Here is a 16,709-nt window from a genome sequence, read left to right on the forward strand (position 1 = left end):
TCAATATTTTATTCCACAGCATGTGTGAATTTGCTAAAACATAATCACCACATTATCAGCTTCAATTCAGGCATCACCTGAAGAAGCCATGGTTATATAATACACTTCTGCAGAATCTATCTGTATTTTGCACTATCAATGAAGAGAATTTAGTTGATAGGGATCCTCAACTCATAATTTCAAACTGAAAAGAGAAACATAACTGAGAAATACTAGGAAGAAAAAGAAGCAGTTATAATTCAGTACAACTCAAGAATTTGGGAGAAATCCAAACCCAGTAAATAAGAGTTTAAAATAATAAGAATAAAGAATAAAAGAATAGAAAAGCTATCCTTTTATGAAAGAATTAACAAGGTTGGCAGAGTGTTGTCCCAATGACCAACAGAAAGAAAGAATTATCTGAAACCATCAGACACAGAAATTAAGAGAAAATGTTAAAAAGACCACAGAGAAATAGAGGTTATTATCCAGAATAGGTTAAACCCTGCATTCCATTAGGCTCGAAATTCCAAAGAAAATCAGTAAGGTTTTCTGTTCATCCCATGCACCAAAATTAAACCAAGAAGCAATCTAGTAAGCTACCTAAGCAGACTCATAACAACAGATGAAATTGATAAGCTTTGCCCTTCAGACTGCTCCAATATATTATTATTTATAATTTGGCTTAGATATAGAATGTAAATAATTTCACATACACACACACACACACAGAGAGAGAGAGAGAGAGAGAGAGAGAGAGAGAGAGAGAGAGAGAGAGAGAGAGCAAGGTAGAACAGGAGTAGGAGGAAGAAGAGGTAGTAGAATCTGTATTTTTCTTTCATTGTTGCATAAAAAAACACTTGACAAAAGTATCTTAGAATTTGTGGCCTTGCAATCCAGGGTGTCAGGAGTGGGATGTTGCTGATCACCTTCCATCCACAGTCAGGATGGAGAGTGACAGATGTTCCTCGTCATTTTACTCCTACGTATTAATTTTGATGCTGAAGGTGGGCCTTCCCCTTCAATTAACCTAATTGGGAAAGTCCCACACAGACATGCCCAGAGGCTGATCTTGATGTTGTCAAGTTGTCAGTATGTTTTAACCATCACTTTGGCTAAAAATATGTTTCATTTTAACACCTCCTTTTCATTAGCAACTCAGCTGTGTAGTCCAACCTGTCCATATTCCATTCTCCTGCCTCAGCCTCTTGCAGCTGGAAGTTATAGGCCTACACTGCTATTTCCTGCTCTATTTTAATGAAATTTGTCTGTTCCATTAAGACTTTTCAGCATCACATGACATGGATTCATACATTATGAAAGTATATAAATTATTGAATTGTGACAGGATGTTAAAATGTGAGATCTAATCGGTATATGCTTATTAATGATGGAGGTGTCAGTTCTCTACTCTAGGTTGTCTTGAGAATGGTCAGTATAAATAATATTGATTAAACATAGCATGGTTGTATTAATCATCATCTTGTCTTCTTTAGTAATACATTTATTTTTATTTTTATTAAAACCATACACTGAGAAACTTCTTACAGTAAATAATTGATTTATATTCAGACTATTGTAGATCATTTATCTACATGTAAAGCTTAGCTAATAACTAATACTGAAACAGAAATAAAAAGCCTTCCAACTAAAAATAAGTTCAGGCACAGATGGATTCACAACAGAATTCTTCTGCCATACTGCTGTGAAGAACTAAAATAATTAAAACCAGTAGTTCAGTATTTATTGAAAATAGATTCATTTATTCAATATATTCTGATTGTCATTTCTCTTCTCCAATTCTTTGCAGATCTTCTCTTTCCCATCCATATCAATACTCTTTCCTTTTCTCATTCATTAAAAAACAAACAGACATATAAAAATATTAAAAGAAGATAAGATAAAAAAAATTGAAAGAGTAAAAAACAAACAGAAGAAAAAGAGGCAAAGAAAAGTCACAAGAAGTACATAAATATTCAGAGACACACAATTGCACTGAGAGAAATACCATACAATACGAGATCAGAAACTACAAAATATGCTTGAAAGACCAGTGAGGAAAAGAACCTTCCAAAAATGACTTTGAGTTTTTTTTTGAAGTACACTATGATATAAGACCTTCTAAACACAACAACACTGACACACATACGAACTCAAAAATCTTGTGGTTGCCATGCACAGGCTCTGTAGGTTTCTAAGCCAGAAGGGGCCCCAGCACTGAGAGAGGACACAAGTCCGACCCCTAACCCAGAAGCCATCTCTAACTGATAACTGCTGGCAAAGGAAAAAAAAAGTTTTCTCCAAAGACTTCTTACTCAGCATACAAACTTCTCTCAAAATGAAAAATTCTTAAATAATTTAGAGGTAGGAATGAAAGGGCTACTCCCAAACTCAGTCTGCACATTCAGGATTACTCTAACACCTAAGTCGAGTAAAGACACAAACACCAAAACAAAAGTATAGACCATTTTCCCTGATGAACACAGATGCAGAAATTCCTCGACAAAATATCAGCAAGCCAAATACAAACACAAATCAAAAATAATAAATCATATAAATGGGACTTAAAAACAAAACTCTGAAGATCATTTCAATAGATGCAGAAAAAAAAATCCCTTGACAAAATTCAATATGCTTTCATAAGAATACATGTGACGAACCCACAACCAACATTATCCCTAATAGAGAAAACCTTGAAACTATCCCATCAAGGTCAGAAATGAGACAGTGCTGTCAACGAGTACGCTACTTTCCACTATACTGCTGCAAGTATATGACACAGCAGTAGTCAATAAAGAAAATCAAAGTAATAATACATTTAGGAAAACAAGAACCCAAAATATCAGCATTTACAAATGAGATAATATTATATGTAACAGATCCAAACAATTCCATTAGAAAACTCCTAGAAACAATCAACAATGTCATTAAAGTTTCAGGGCACAAAACCAATGTGCAAGTATCAATAACCTTTTTTTTTCACACCAGCAACAAATATGCTAAAGAGAGGTCATGAACATATTCCCGTTTAAAACAGCATCAAAGAAAAGAAAATATCTTAGTATAAAGCTTATCAAGGAGTTGAAAGACTCTTACAATGAAAATTTCAAATCTCTAAAGAAATTAAAACACTAGAAAAATAAATTAAGATGCCGTACGCATGGAATGTATTTATAAATTTCCATATATTTTCGGAGATTTCACAAGTCTTGAAATATTCAATTATGTTTACCCAGCTTTGCCAGACAGATCAAATTAATTCTCATTGATCTGATGGAAATTTCTGTAGAGCTGCATTTCGCTTACTTAGTAAATACTAAAATGTAGGAATTGACGTAACATTTTTAAAGGTTTCACAAATGGATTTAAGGCTCCATTTAACAAACTGAATGCATTTATAGTTCCTAAGCTCTAAACCAAATTAGACTATTTATAGTAATTTCCCAAGCCTTTTTTGTTGTTTTGTTTTTAGCTTTGCTTTAGTCGATGCTCTGTACTGAATTGCAACTATACTTTTGTGATTTAATTCGCCATTTATAACTGTGCTAGTATTCCAGAGATGCCTACAATAAATAAAGGGATGAAGGATGAATCTGATATTATGGCTGTAAATTCTCACAGCAGGCAACATTTTACTGTTGTATGGGTTGAATACCAGAAAGGTTTCCATGTGATAAATTTATCTATGTCTTAAAAAGCTATAAAATATGGGGCTTTTTGCCTTTTAAAAGGCCGATGAATCATTGTTATTGAGGACTTTATATCACTGAAAATTTTTCATTAATATTTGAGGCTTTGATAAAGTTTCAAAATGATGTAGTCTTCTCAGGTTACTGAAGTTGAAACCTTTTTAGCTACTAATTTTAAGTAGTTATTACTTACACCTATAGACAGTATTTTGCATAATATTTTGCTCAACGTTGGTGTCTGTTAGATTGGCAAGCTAACAAATTATTAAATTCAAATAGAAGTACTAAAAACGTGGTACTTGTTATATAGCCCAATTTCCTTTGGGTATTCACAATCCATGCTAAAATATGCATTTCAGCAGTGTGATGTGTGAGTTAATTCACTGCTAAAATAAATGTAAACTTAATGAGGAAAATATAGATGGTTTTAGAAAATGTTTACAAGATATACTATGCCAACTATAAAGTAGCAAGCATCATTACTACAAAAACACATATTACATATTCATAACTGCACTAAACATTTATTAGATAGGATAGTGTCCATTTTAAAAATGCTGATGTAAACTGCACTAATACCATGACTTTTTATTTGGTCATTGGATCATGTAAAAGTTTTAGTGAGACTGATTATGGTATACTAATCTATAAATAATCCAATACATTTATCATTGAAATAAGAGACAGACAAAATGAGAAAAATGCAAACCAGTCACTTGATAAATGATTAATATCCATGACACATATTTAGGAGACATCAAACCTGGGAGTAAATACATAATTAAAATTATGCAAAAGATTTAACAAGATAATTACAAAGATTTTTCTAATAGCAACTAAAATTATAAAAAAAAAGTTGTCGAACTTCATGATGAAAGTAAGAGGCAAAATATTAATGAGTTATATTACCTCACTAAATTCAGCTATTACTGTAGAGAATAAAGAAATAAATGTTCTTCAAGAATAATAGAAAAGAGGAGGTTATAGACTTTTAGTGGATGTATAAATTAGCAAAATCACTATAAAGAGCAATTTGAGGGCACTCAAGAAAACGAAATATTTTTGCAGCAATATCCATCTCTCCCTCTTCTGCACAGAAATAAATGTATCACATCAAGGAAGCATCTTCACAATGATGTTACTGTGTTGACAGTGATAGTGTTCAGATTCCAATAATAATTAACTTAGATGTCCATCATTTGCTGAATAGATAATGAAGATAAAGTACAAACTTACCATGGAGTATCATTCAGTGACAGAAGAGATAAAAATAGTAGTGTTTGTAACAAAATGAATGGGACTGGAAAACATTAAGTTAAATAAATGTCCAATGGAAAAGGAAATATGTGCTATGTTTTATATATAAATAGTTAAAAATTTATTTGGAGATGGAGATAAGAAGAAGAAGAGTCGGTATGGTGGGAGATTAGATAATATACAAAGACAACTAGAATAAGATCTGGCATTGTGGTCCTTGGACTAGAGTTCAGGATAAATTATATGTTTCTACCATAATTTTCTCTAATATCAGTAGCTTTTGTGAAGAAAATATTCATAATATGCCACAGTATTTGTATTCAGATGCTTAGTGTATTCTACATCTTTAATATTGTATGTTTTCATTCCACACACTTTCTTTTTTACCTAACACTAAAAAAATTACATTTTTATAATTGGTGAAAACTTTACTTTCTTTATACCAGTTTTCTACACCTTATTTAATTTATTTTTCTATATGAATGAAACAAATGTAATTTTTGTACTGATATTTATAAATAAGTGTATCATCCAAACTGGTATGTTGGCACAAGTCTCTAACCTCAGCATTTGGGAGGCAGAGGCAGGCAGATGTCTGAGTTTGAGGTCAACTGGTCTATCTAATGAGTTCCAAGACATCCCAGACTATATGTAGAGAGAGACTGTTTCGAAATACCAAAAGTAAAAAAAAAAAAAAACTAAGGCTTGAAAGTTGCCATAGCCCTTAAGAATAAGTTTTGATCTTTCAGTCTTTCAGGAAAGTCCAGTTTGCAGAAAACACGCATGTTGCCTGCCTTCTCGGGTCTCATGCACATACACACACATATGTATGTGTGTATGTATGTATGTATGTATATATATGTATTTGTTATACACACATCATTTATGTATACACGTATATATTAATCAGTTATATTACCTCATATATTAATAAGCATGTATATTTATAAATGATGCATGTATATAACAAAACATAAGTTGATAGATAACAAAATATTATTTTACCAAATCTGTGATGTAAATATTATTAAGAATTAAATGAAAATTATGGATTAGACAAAGAAGAATGAGATAAATGTCACCATTTGGAACTAAAAATGATTTTTATAACATATCTAAGATACATTACTGTTTTAAAAATATGCTTTGAATTTTTCATTCTATACTATTACAAGTTTTAAATCCAAATTTTTTTTGGGGGGGGTAAAATGCATGGGAGTGAGGAGTTCATTTTTCACAAAAGAGCTACAGATTCATAAAGGTGGCTGTACCAGGGAGGGATGGAACAAGTGAAGGAATACCACAACTCATAGTTGAAGCTGTGGATGAGGAAGGAGGACAGAGATTATCTAGGTTAATGACTCTAGGCACATAGAGTCCCCTTAGAATCGTAACAGGATACAGAGGTGAGGATCACTTCAAACTGAAAACAGGTAGGACCTGTGGGTACAGATAATTCCAATCAAATGATGGTGGAGGTAGAAACCCACAGAAATGTGTTGACCTTTATATAGTGAGTGTTAAGGCAGATATCAGTTGTCTCAGAGAAAAATAAGAGTAAAACCTGCTCCCAGTCCCGAATAATGGAAAACTATACACCAGTACTACGACGAATAAATTTTATCCTGAACATTTTGAATGCTTCCATTAGAAAAAAAATGACTTAAATTTTAAGAAACGAGGATAAATTTAACCAACAAACTCCACATGTGCAAGTTACAGCACAAATATAAACAAGAGAGAAGCAACAAAACAACAACAACAGCAACAGAAAAACAAGTAATATGCCCCTTCCAAAGAGAACTCATCCCATAGGACTAGCAAGGAGGTAGGGACTTAGGAGATCTTCCAGACAGCAAATTCAAAGTAATGACTATAAGTATCTTCATAACCACAAAGGAAATATGAACATATCTCACAGAGAATGAAAGCAAACAAAATGAGGAAAATAATTCAAGGGAAAAAATAAAATTCAATAGAGATGTAGAATTGATGAAGAAAACCAAATTTAAATGATGCTGGACATGAAAAAAAATGCAATAACCTAAATAAAACCTTAATTAAAAACCTCACCAATAGAATGGTCCATGCAGATAATCAAGGCTGGAGGACAAGGTAAAGAAATTACGTGGTTCAATAAAAATCATTTGTAATTTTTAAAAATGTATATATGAGCACAATATGGGATATTCTGAGAAGAAGAAAAAACTTCTTATAAACATAGAAAGAGAAGTTCACCCCCAAAATATAGAAGATATTTTTAATAAAATCATAGAAGAAAATATCCCAAATTTATTCAATACTAAGTAGAACCAGAAAAGACACTTACCATTATGTAGTTCAGTAAAAACATTTTTTAAAAATCAAATAAAGAAAGAAAACAGAAAGCTGCAAGGTTAAGGGTCAAGTAAATTATAAAGGCAGGACAAGTAGAACAATTATTTAGTTTGTAGGAAGCTTTAAAACCTCAAGAGGATGGAAATATCTATCCTAAGTTTTGAAACATCAGGAATGCAGAATGGGCTATTTTACCTACCACAGAAATCTATTGTATTTGAAAGAGAAGTAATATATCCCAAAATATGGTTGCTTTGAATACTTAAGATACAGTTTGACCATTAAAATAGAAGTTGGATAGCCTCACTTAAATATTTTTGGTTTTTTGAAATGAACATTTTTATTTCTCTCTTTATTCCTTTATAATATACTTTGTTTATTTTGTTCAGAAAAAAAAGTTACTCATCATTTATTGAGAATTTTATGTAATAGGACAAATCTAGATAGGAAGAGACCAGCAATACATCCTGGAGTAGACACTAGTGAATTTATCTCTTTTCAGTATTTGATGATAAAGTCGCCATCCTTAAGTACAAGAAACATATGGCTTTTGTTTCCTAAAACGGAAAAATCTCATTTACTAATTAAAATATTATCTCTGATGAGTGCTCATGCTCATGCACATACGCAATGCGTTTAACATATTTACTTAGAACTGTCTGAACATTGTTGAAGCTGCTTGCTGTGGTAACTTATTGTGATATATCTATAATAGGAGGTAGATTTTTTATTGATTTTTATTGAGATCTACATTTTTCTCTGCTCCCCTTCCTGCTTCTCCCATTCCCTTCAACCCTCTTCCAAAATCCCCATGCTGCCAATTTACACAGGAGATCTTGTCTTTTTCTACTTCCCATGCAGATTAAATCTATGTATGTCTCTCTTAGGGTCTTCATAGTTGTCTAGGTCCCCTGGGATTGTGATTTGTGGGCTGGTTTTCTTTATTTTGTGTTTAAAAACCACTTATGAGTGAGTACATGAGGTATAATTTTTAACTCCAGTTCTAAAGTTTATTATTTGTTCTAGGTGGAGTTAAAGAGCTCTTTCCTAATGCACATGGAATCAAAAGCCAACCCGAACTCCGCATACCATAGGAGCTTGCATCTGCACTGTTGAGCACTGAGCCCGGCAACAGTTGGAACTTCAGCAAGCAGTACAGACTGTATTTGTGAAAATGGATGGAAACAGACTGTTTCTATGTTGCTTTTATATCACTGACCACAGAACAGTTTGCATTTGTAGCAGTCTCGGATAGGAAACGGGCTAAAAGTGCTTTTGGCAGAGACAAGCAGTTTTGGAAGAAATATGTTCATGTTGGAGGAGCTGTGATGCTTAGAAAAATAACTGAGTTGGGGAAAATGATAAAATTAAGAGGTACAAATCCCTGCCTTCTTCAGCCAGTAGTCAGTCAACCATCTGCTCTTCTGCTTTCGTGTGGAATATTGTAATAGAGGACATCTGGCTGATACACTTAAAATACAGAATTACTTATTAAAATTTACACATGCGCACACACACACACACTCACACACACAAACACGTGTGTCACTATGAAATGCTGTCAGTAGGAGTATAGAATTCACACATTGGATTTCTTTTGTCTGTAGGTGTGTGCATAATATCACATAACATTCAGCGAAGGAAATATTTCTATCAAATTCCAAAATCTATATTTATAGGAATACTCTTATTCTGCACAGAACCTATTGGTAGTTAAAAGCAATCTTAAGATTATAAAGCCTTTCATTCAAGTGAATAGGCACACTATTTAAAAGATGTGGCCAATGTAAAGAACAGGTTAGGAATAATATGTGTTTACCCATCATCTTACCCAGATCCATATAGTACTAAAATAGAGTCTTAGTCCTGTCTAATCTTGGCAATTTAGTAGTTGTTCATTAATTGATTCATTTCTCCGTAATGCCTTCTCATGGCTTCCTAACTCCCTTTCTTCAATCACATTTCATGAATAGAAATTTTGTCAGTTATAACGTAGTGAGATCACGGAGTGCTTGGCTTCCTGTATTTGCTTTATTTCATTTAGCATAATTACCACCAGCTCCATTCATACTGTGGCTACTGAACAGATTTTCTTTTGTCGTGTTGTTGAATATTATTATATTGAACAAACTCGCAACCTTGTCTTTATTAATTTTTATCTACTTTGGGATACTTAGGTTATTGTAAAAATTATAGGTCTTGTGAATAGGATTCCAATAAACATGGGATGGCAGATGTTTCCTAGTCACACTAGTGTAATGTTTTTGGATGCATAACCCAAAAATAGAACTACACAGAGTGACTCTATTCTTATTTTGGAAGTGAGAAGTTATTGGAGCAAATGTGTTGTAGGATAAGAATTAATATATAAATAATTTTATACTTATATTTTAAGGGGCACAGGCATCTCTTGTATGTTTAGGCCTTAGTAACTCAACGAGCCTTTAAAAGTTAGCAAAAAGGGGGCACCTGTTGAGAGCAGGACTGTGCCAAAGCTTTCTCAGAGGCCCTAAGGAAAGGACAAAAGGAGCCTAGTTCTGTGTTCTTGTCCAGAACAGTCTTAGTGACAGCCAATCTGGGACAAGGGCTAGAATCTCCAATGAGGTAAGGTTTCAGTTCCTGTGAATGTTGTCCCCCCCCAAAAAAAAAACAAAACTAAACAAGACAAGACAAGACAAAACACAACAGCAACAACAACAAAACAGAAATCCATCAATTCCAAGATGGCAATGTGCTTATTGGGTATAAAAACAAGAATTAAAGGCGGGCATCATGTCTAGAAGTATATGGTTAAAAAAATATTGGCATATTTTGGAGAAAATTTTTTACTTTTATGGCTTATCTGAGCATTTTCTCTATGTATTTTCATATTACTGGTTCTTTCCTTGTATATTAACATTTCCAATTGGTGCTTTTATGGGTTTCGTGTGTGCCTCTCCATGTCTGTGTTTCCCATGCTTTTCCTTTTTCCTTTATTTTAAATTTATTCTGCTTTCATATAATACACCCTGACAGCATCCCCAAACTCCTCCCAGTCTCCCCTTTTCCTCCTTCCCATCTATTCTCCCTCCATTTCCCTTCAGTAAAGTGCAATCCTCCCAGGGACATCTACCAACCATGACATAACAAGATATAATAAAACTAGGCACACTCAAGTCTGGACTAGGAAACACAGTGGAGGGAGAAAGTGTCCCAAGAGTAGGCAAAAGAATCAGAGGCATCTTCACTCCTCCAGTTAGAAGTCCCACAAAAATCCCAAGATAAACAGCCACAACATATATTTAGAGGATGTAGCACAGATTTATGAAGACCCCTTGATTGCCACTTCAGTCTCTGTGAGGCCCTATGAACCCCACTTAGCTGATTCTGTGGACTATGTTCCACAGTGACAGGCTTGGGCCTCAAGTTAGAAAAGTCATTGGCTGGTCAAGCACACAAGCTCTGAGTCACCATTGTTACAGCCCACCCCACCAGCAGACCAGAATGTGGGTTGAAGATTGTGTGGCTGTACTGGTGTCTGAGTCCAGCACTGGGAACCTTGGCTGGTTACAGAAGATGGCCACTGCAGTTTTAATATCCTCCATTACTAGAGGTCACCCTCATAGGTTCCAGGACGTTTCTACATCATCTTCCTTTCACCCCCCCCTAAATTCCAATTTCTCTCCCAGTACTGTCTCCCTCTGCCACTCGTCCCAATCTGATGCCTCTCTTTCTGGTTCCCAACCACCAGTTTACCTGTAAGACATCCTATTTCTTTCTGCTTTGCAGGGAGATCCTTGTGTTGTCCCCTCAGAGACCTCCTTGTTTTTTTGTTTGTTTGTTTGTTTTTTCTGAGACACGGTTTCACTGTAGCTTTGGAAACTTTTTATTTAGCCTTTTGGGTATGTGGATTGTAGCATAATTATCCTTTACCTAACAGCTAATATGTGTAGAGACTATGAAAGAAAGGGTTACAAAAATAGCTCTCAAATGCACATCCCTAGGCTAAGTGATAAGGGCAGAATCATTGCTATGGCAACATAGGTCCAAGGTTATAGAAGTGAAACTGTGACCAGAGTGTGGGGGTACTTTGAGACGTAGGTCTTTAGTTAACAGACTGACAAACAAAAAATAGACATGTTTTAAGGTTAATGTGAGGTTAGCTTGGAACAGCACTTTCTTATCTGCTTGCCGAGTGAATCTAGGACATTCTTATTCTCTAGCTCTCTGAGAGTTATGGCTCAACAACTTTAGATATGCTACAATTCTCGTCCTTTGGCATTGGTGATTGTCTCAAATGAGGTCTCTTTGCCTGGACACTAATATTGACTAACTGTCTGCCAAAAAAGTTGATTGATTACAAGAGTCAAACTTCTAAGTTTATACAAGGACCTGGTTGAGATAGTAAGGGTGGTGACTGTGATTACTTTCTTGCCAGAATCACACATTGCTGGAGAAGCCATCCAATATACCAATACATAGGGGTAATTGTGCCCAGTAAACAATTAACACACTGTAGTGCTGTGGAAGAAACCCTAAACTGTAATGTGAGGGAAACAGCTTTTCACACAAGAACTCAACAATGAGGCCAGCTAGCACATTCAGAAGGCAATGTACCTTATCACCCTCCTAAATGAGGTATCTCCATCAGATGTACATCTCTGGTGACACTATCCTTTATTGCCTTGCTAAATAAGGTTTGTCTTCATGAGATAGGTATCTCTGATGGGTTGAATGCTAAAGTACTCACTAAACTCTCACTGCATAATTCTGTAGTCTGGAGCAAATATCCACTTATAAGTGAGTGTATAGCATGTTTATCTTCACGGGTCTGTGTTCCCTCACTCAGGATAATTTTTTTTGTTAACCATTTGCCAACAAATTTCATGCCATTTGTTTAAGTGCTGACAAATAGTTTTGTGTTACTCAGTCTCGATTGAGGGACATCTAGGTGGGTTCTAGTTTCTGGATATTATGACATAGTTAAGCAAATTGTCCTTGAGGTAGGATGGAGCATCATTTGGATATATGTCCAATAGTGGCATGACTGGGTCTTGAGGTAGATCATTCCCAATTTTCTACCATATTGATTTCCATAGTGACTGTACCAGTTTGTACTTCCACCAGTAATGTGGGAAAGTTTCCCTTGCTCCATATTCTAACCAGCATGAGCTGTCACTTGTGTTATCGATCTTAGCAATTCTAAGGTTTATTGGAAATTTTATTTTATGGGACCACAGTCACCCTGATATCCAAACCACATGTAGATTCCACCAACAATGAGGAGAATAAAGACAAATTTCCCTCCTGTTTTAATTTCTTTCCTATCTTTTTTGGTTTGTTTGTTTTATTATGTTTTATGCCTGTTTATTTTTAAGAGAGAGAGAGAGAGAGAGAAGATGTAGGTTTTAAGGGTAGGATGTATGGAAGATCTGGCAAGTGAAGGAGAAAAATGATGATAAAATATATAAAAATATGTTTAAAAAAATGAACATCTGGATTTATAGTAAGAGGTGTTAAACCTCCTCTTTTTAGTAACTAGCAGAATGATATGCAGACTATACTCCTGAATTTGGGAAATTAGCACAGAACTATAAGCTATTTTCCCTAATTAATGAACAATTTACCAATAACACAGCACAAAATAATTCTCAAGTGTTTGGAATCATTTACTTTGATAAACATTATCCTGGAAACTCCTAAAATTTTGAATGTATTATAAAAATCACAGAGATATTTATTTAATGTTTAAATTATTAGTCAACAATCAAAAACTAGATAACATCTTAGTATTTAAAAGAAAGTTCATTTAATTAATCTGGTTGCTTAAACAGAAAGTATCAATTTAGATCAATGTGAATCAAGTTAAATAGTTAAAAGTTGTCATATGAAACCTTTTGTAATGAATCATAGCTACAGTTATCAGAAAATATAAATATCAGTGGCAATGGTGAGGAAATGACTAGTGAGTAAAAACTAGGAAAAGCAAGAGAACAGGGTTCAAGTCTGCAACATCTAAATAAAAGCCAGGCATGGCTCCATGTATCTGCAACCCTCCATTCTGTGTGTATATAGAGATAGGTAGACCCTTGCACTTCACTGACCAGTCAGCCTTCCAAGGTGGCAAACTGTAGGTCCAATAAAAGATCCTGCATGGGAAAATCAGATAATGAGTACTAGAAAAAGACAGAAAATTTCTCATTTGACTTCTGCTTGCTAGACACCACACACACACACACACACAACTATTTGTTTTGTCCTTCATTACCATTTTGATTTACTATTAAATCCATGGATGACTGTATACTTACACAGAAGGTAAACTGTGTAGGATTACCTCCAAAAATGAAACTTTTACTTTAATTATAAGAGAAAGGATGAGACACTGAAGGAACAGGTAAAGCACAAATTATTTGGCAACCTGTCCTTAGAAGAGATGGTGATGCACATGATGGCATTGACAGAGAACATTAAGTATGAAGGAACGAAAGTTATATAATATTAGTACACTTACATTTTATATTGTAAATGAAAAGCAGTAGTGGAAAATGGTAAAATACTATAAGTATCTATATTTGTGACAGTAACCATATACATATTGGTATTGGTAACCCTAGGAAAACTGGTTTAGCTACTTTCTCTTAGGACAATTGGCTCTAAAGGTAAAACCTGTTCAAATTAAATGATAAGGAGCATATTTAAAAGTTAGAATGCCACACCTAGCTTTTCAGTTCTTTTGTTTTGGGGTGATGGCTAATTTTCTTCTTATTCTTGACGTTAAGAAACCACATTTTGTGAAGAAAATAATTCATTTTCAAAAGTTCATGGAATTTAAATGAAGCATATTACTCACGAGTGCAGTTCACGTTTGTCTTCCTTTTATCATTTTGATTTAATATTAAGTTCATGGATGAGACAATTTTACAAAGCCTCACACTTGGCATCTGCAGCATTAAATCAGAGATTCTTAATCTATCAAATGGTCAAAGACCAAACATAGTTAACTGGGAGCAAGGGTGAGGGAAAAGTCGAATATTTTTGTAAAAGACAAATAGTCCTAAGACTGAACTAAAACTAAATGTTGTATTTGGCTGCCACAAGGTAACAGATATATACTTACCAGAGTCTTAACCTAAACCTAATTTATATGATGTTTTTAAATATACTTTTAAAGTGACTACATTTTCATTCTGGTAAAACTATTACTCTAAAAGACTCATGATCTCAGAATATCCACAGATCAGTTCCTTTTATAAATTCCATATTATATGTTACTCGGTATATTATTATTAATAAAGCATTTAATCAAGCATAGTTATTAATTATGATTGAGAAATGGTTTGAAACTGAGACTAAAGATAAACATGACCAACCACACAGGTTGGACTCTCCTTACCTACAGAATCTGTGGAGTCAGCCAGTTGTGGTTCAGATGATTTTAAAATGACATTGAATATGTGCACACCGTCTTTCTTGTCAAAATTCTGTTTCTGTAAATGGTTGCCCTTCCATAGATATTATAAATAGCATAGCTATGATTTGAAGTCTGTCGCAGGAGGAACTATAGTAGCATATGACTGTAATTTTAGTAGCCTAAAGATAAGCAGAAGGATAATGAGTGTGAGAACAGATTGTGTTTTTAATGGGAGCCTACCTCAAAAAAAAAAAGTTGTGAAAAATAAATTAAATTGAGTAAATGCTTAATAAATTTACTTGAGGCAATATTTGTATTTTTATACTTTGTTATATTACATTATGTTTATTATTTAAAGAAATGTTCAAGTTTAACTGAACTTTATTCATATTCTCCCCCTCCCCAAACTCCTTCAAGTTCTACTCCCCCTCGGTACTGACCCAATTTTATGTTCTTTCCCAAGAAAACAGACAAACAAAAAAACCCAGTGCAGCAATTCGCCCAAACCAAGAAAACAATATAAAACTATGCCTCCCACCACACTCTAAAACATACTGAACTGTAACCAAATAGAAGCACACAGAGAAGTTGTGAAGTCCATGTATGTTGGTCAGCTTCTTTCGAACACAGAGTCATCCATACATCCAGTGTCACTGTACTGGGGAAACCTGATATAAGTAACAGTTGTTAACCTTTACCCCAGTGGCTAGGTTTTCATTCATAAATTCATTCATTTAAAAAAATCTATATCAAAATAAAACATAATAAGATAAAACAACAAAGTTCTCACTTGAATGTTGGACAAGACAAACCAACAGAAGAAAAAGAGCCCAAGGGAAGTCACAAGAATTAGAGATCACCCATTTATTCACTCAGGAGTCACATAAAAACAAGAAACTGGAAGCTCTAGTACATATGCAGAGTACCTGGTGCAGGGCCCTGCATGCTGTTTCAGGCCCTGTGCGTTCACACTAGCTTTGCTTATGTGATTTTAAAGCAGTCCACCCTCCCCACACTCTGTCTTGATTTATCTTGGCTAATACTTGGGTGGGAGACAATATTTTTTAATCTAACCACAGTGCATAGCATAGCAAATAGAACAGACAGAACTTGCACCACTGTAGTCTTATTTTAGGTAATAAAGGAGAGAAAATAAACAGATCAGAAAAGATGCCATTACCTTCAACAAGACCTCAAACTGTGGGGAAAGATACAGGAAAGCAAGACAAAATTTTTTTGGTGAATATGGCTGCAGGTTTAATTCTTCATTCTGGAATAATTTCAGAATACATTCTGTGTCCTGAGGTTGATCTGAGTAACTCTCACTGGAGAACATTTATATGGGAGTAGTAATTGTCAAGATGCATATTATCTTGCCCTTTCGTATTGTTTCTGTTTTGTGATATGACCTAGGCATGTGAGAGCTTTCATTTGTGAAAAATAATGTCTTTATTCCACACTTTCTTCATCCATTCTTCCATTGAAGGACATCTAGGTTGTTTCCAGGTTCTGGCTATTACAAACAATGCTGCTATGAACATAGTAGAGCATATAATTTTGTGGTATGATAAAGCCTCTCTTGGGTATAGTCCCAAGAGTGGTATTGCTGGGTCCATGGGTAGGTTGATCCCGAATTTCCTGAGAAACCGCCACACTGCTTTCCAAAGTGGTTGCACAAGTTTGCATTCCCACCAGCAATGGATGAGTGTACTCCTTTCTCCACAACCTCTCCAGCAAAGGCTGGTGTTTTTGATTTTAGCCATTCTGACAGGTGTAATATGATATCTCAAAGTTGTTTTGATTTGCATTTCCCTGCTAAGGAGGTTGAGCATGTCCTTAGGTGTTTTTTGGCCATTTGAACTTCTTCTGTTGAAAATTATCTGTTCAGATCAGTGCCCCATTTTTTAATTGGGTTAATTAGCTTTTTAAAGTCTAGTGTTTTTTGTTTTTCTTTGTTTTTTTTTTTTTTTTTTTTTTTTTTTTTTTTTTTTTTTTTTTTTTTTTTTTTTTTTTTTTTTTTTTTTTTTTTTTTTTTTTTTTTTTATTTTTTTTTG

The sequence above is a fragment of the Alexandromys fortis genome, unplaced genomic scaffold (assembly GCF_014885135.2).
Source record: "Alexandromys fortis isolate MF-2015 unplaced genomic scaffold, M_Fortis_MF-2015_v1.1 scaffold_19, whole genome shotgun sequence".
Lineage (NCBI taxonomy): Eukaryota > Metazoa > Chordata > Mammalia > Rodentia > Cricetidae > Alexandromys > Alexandromys fortis.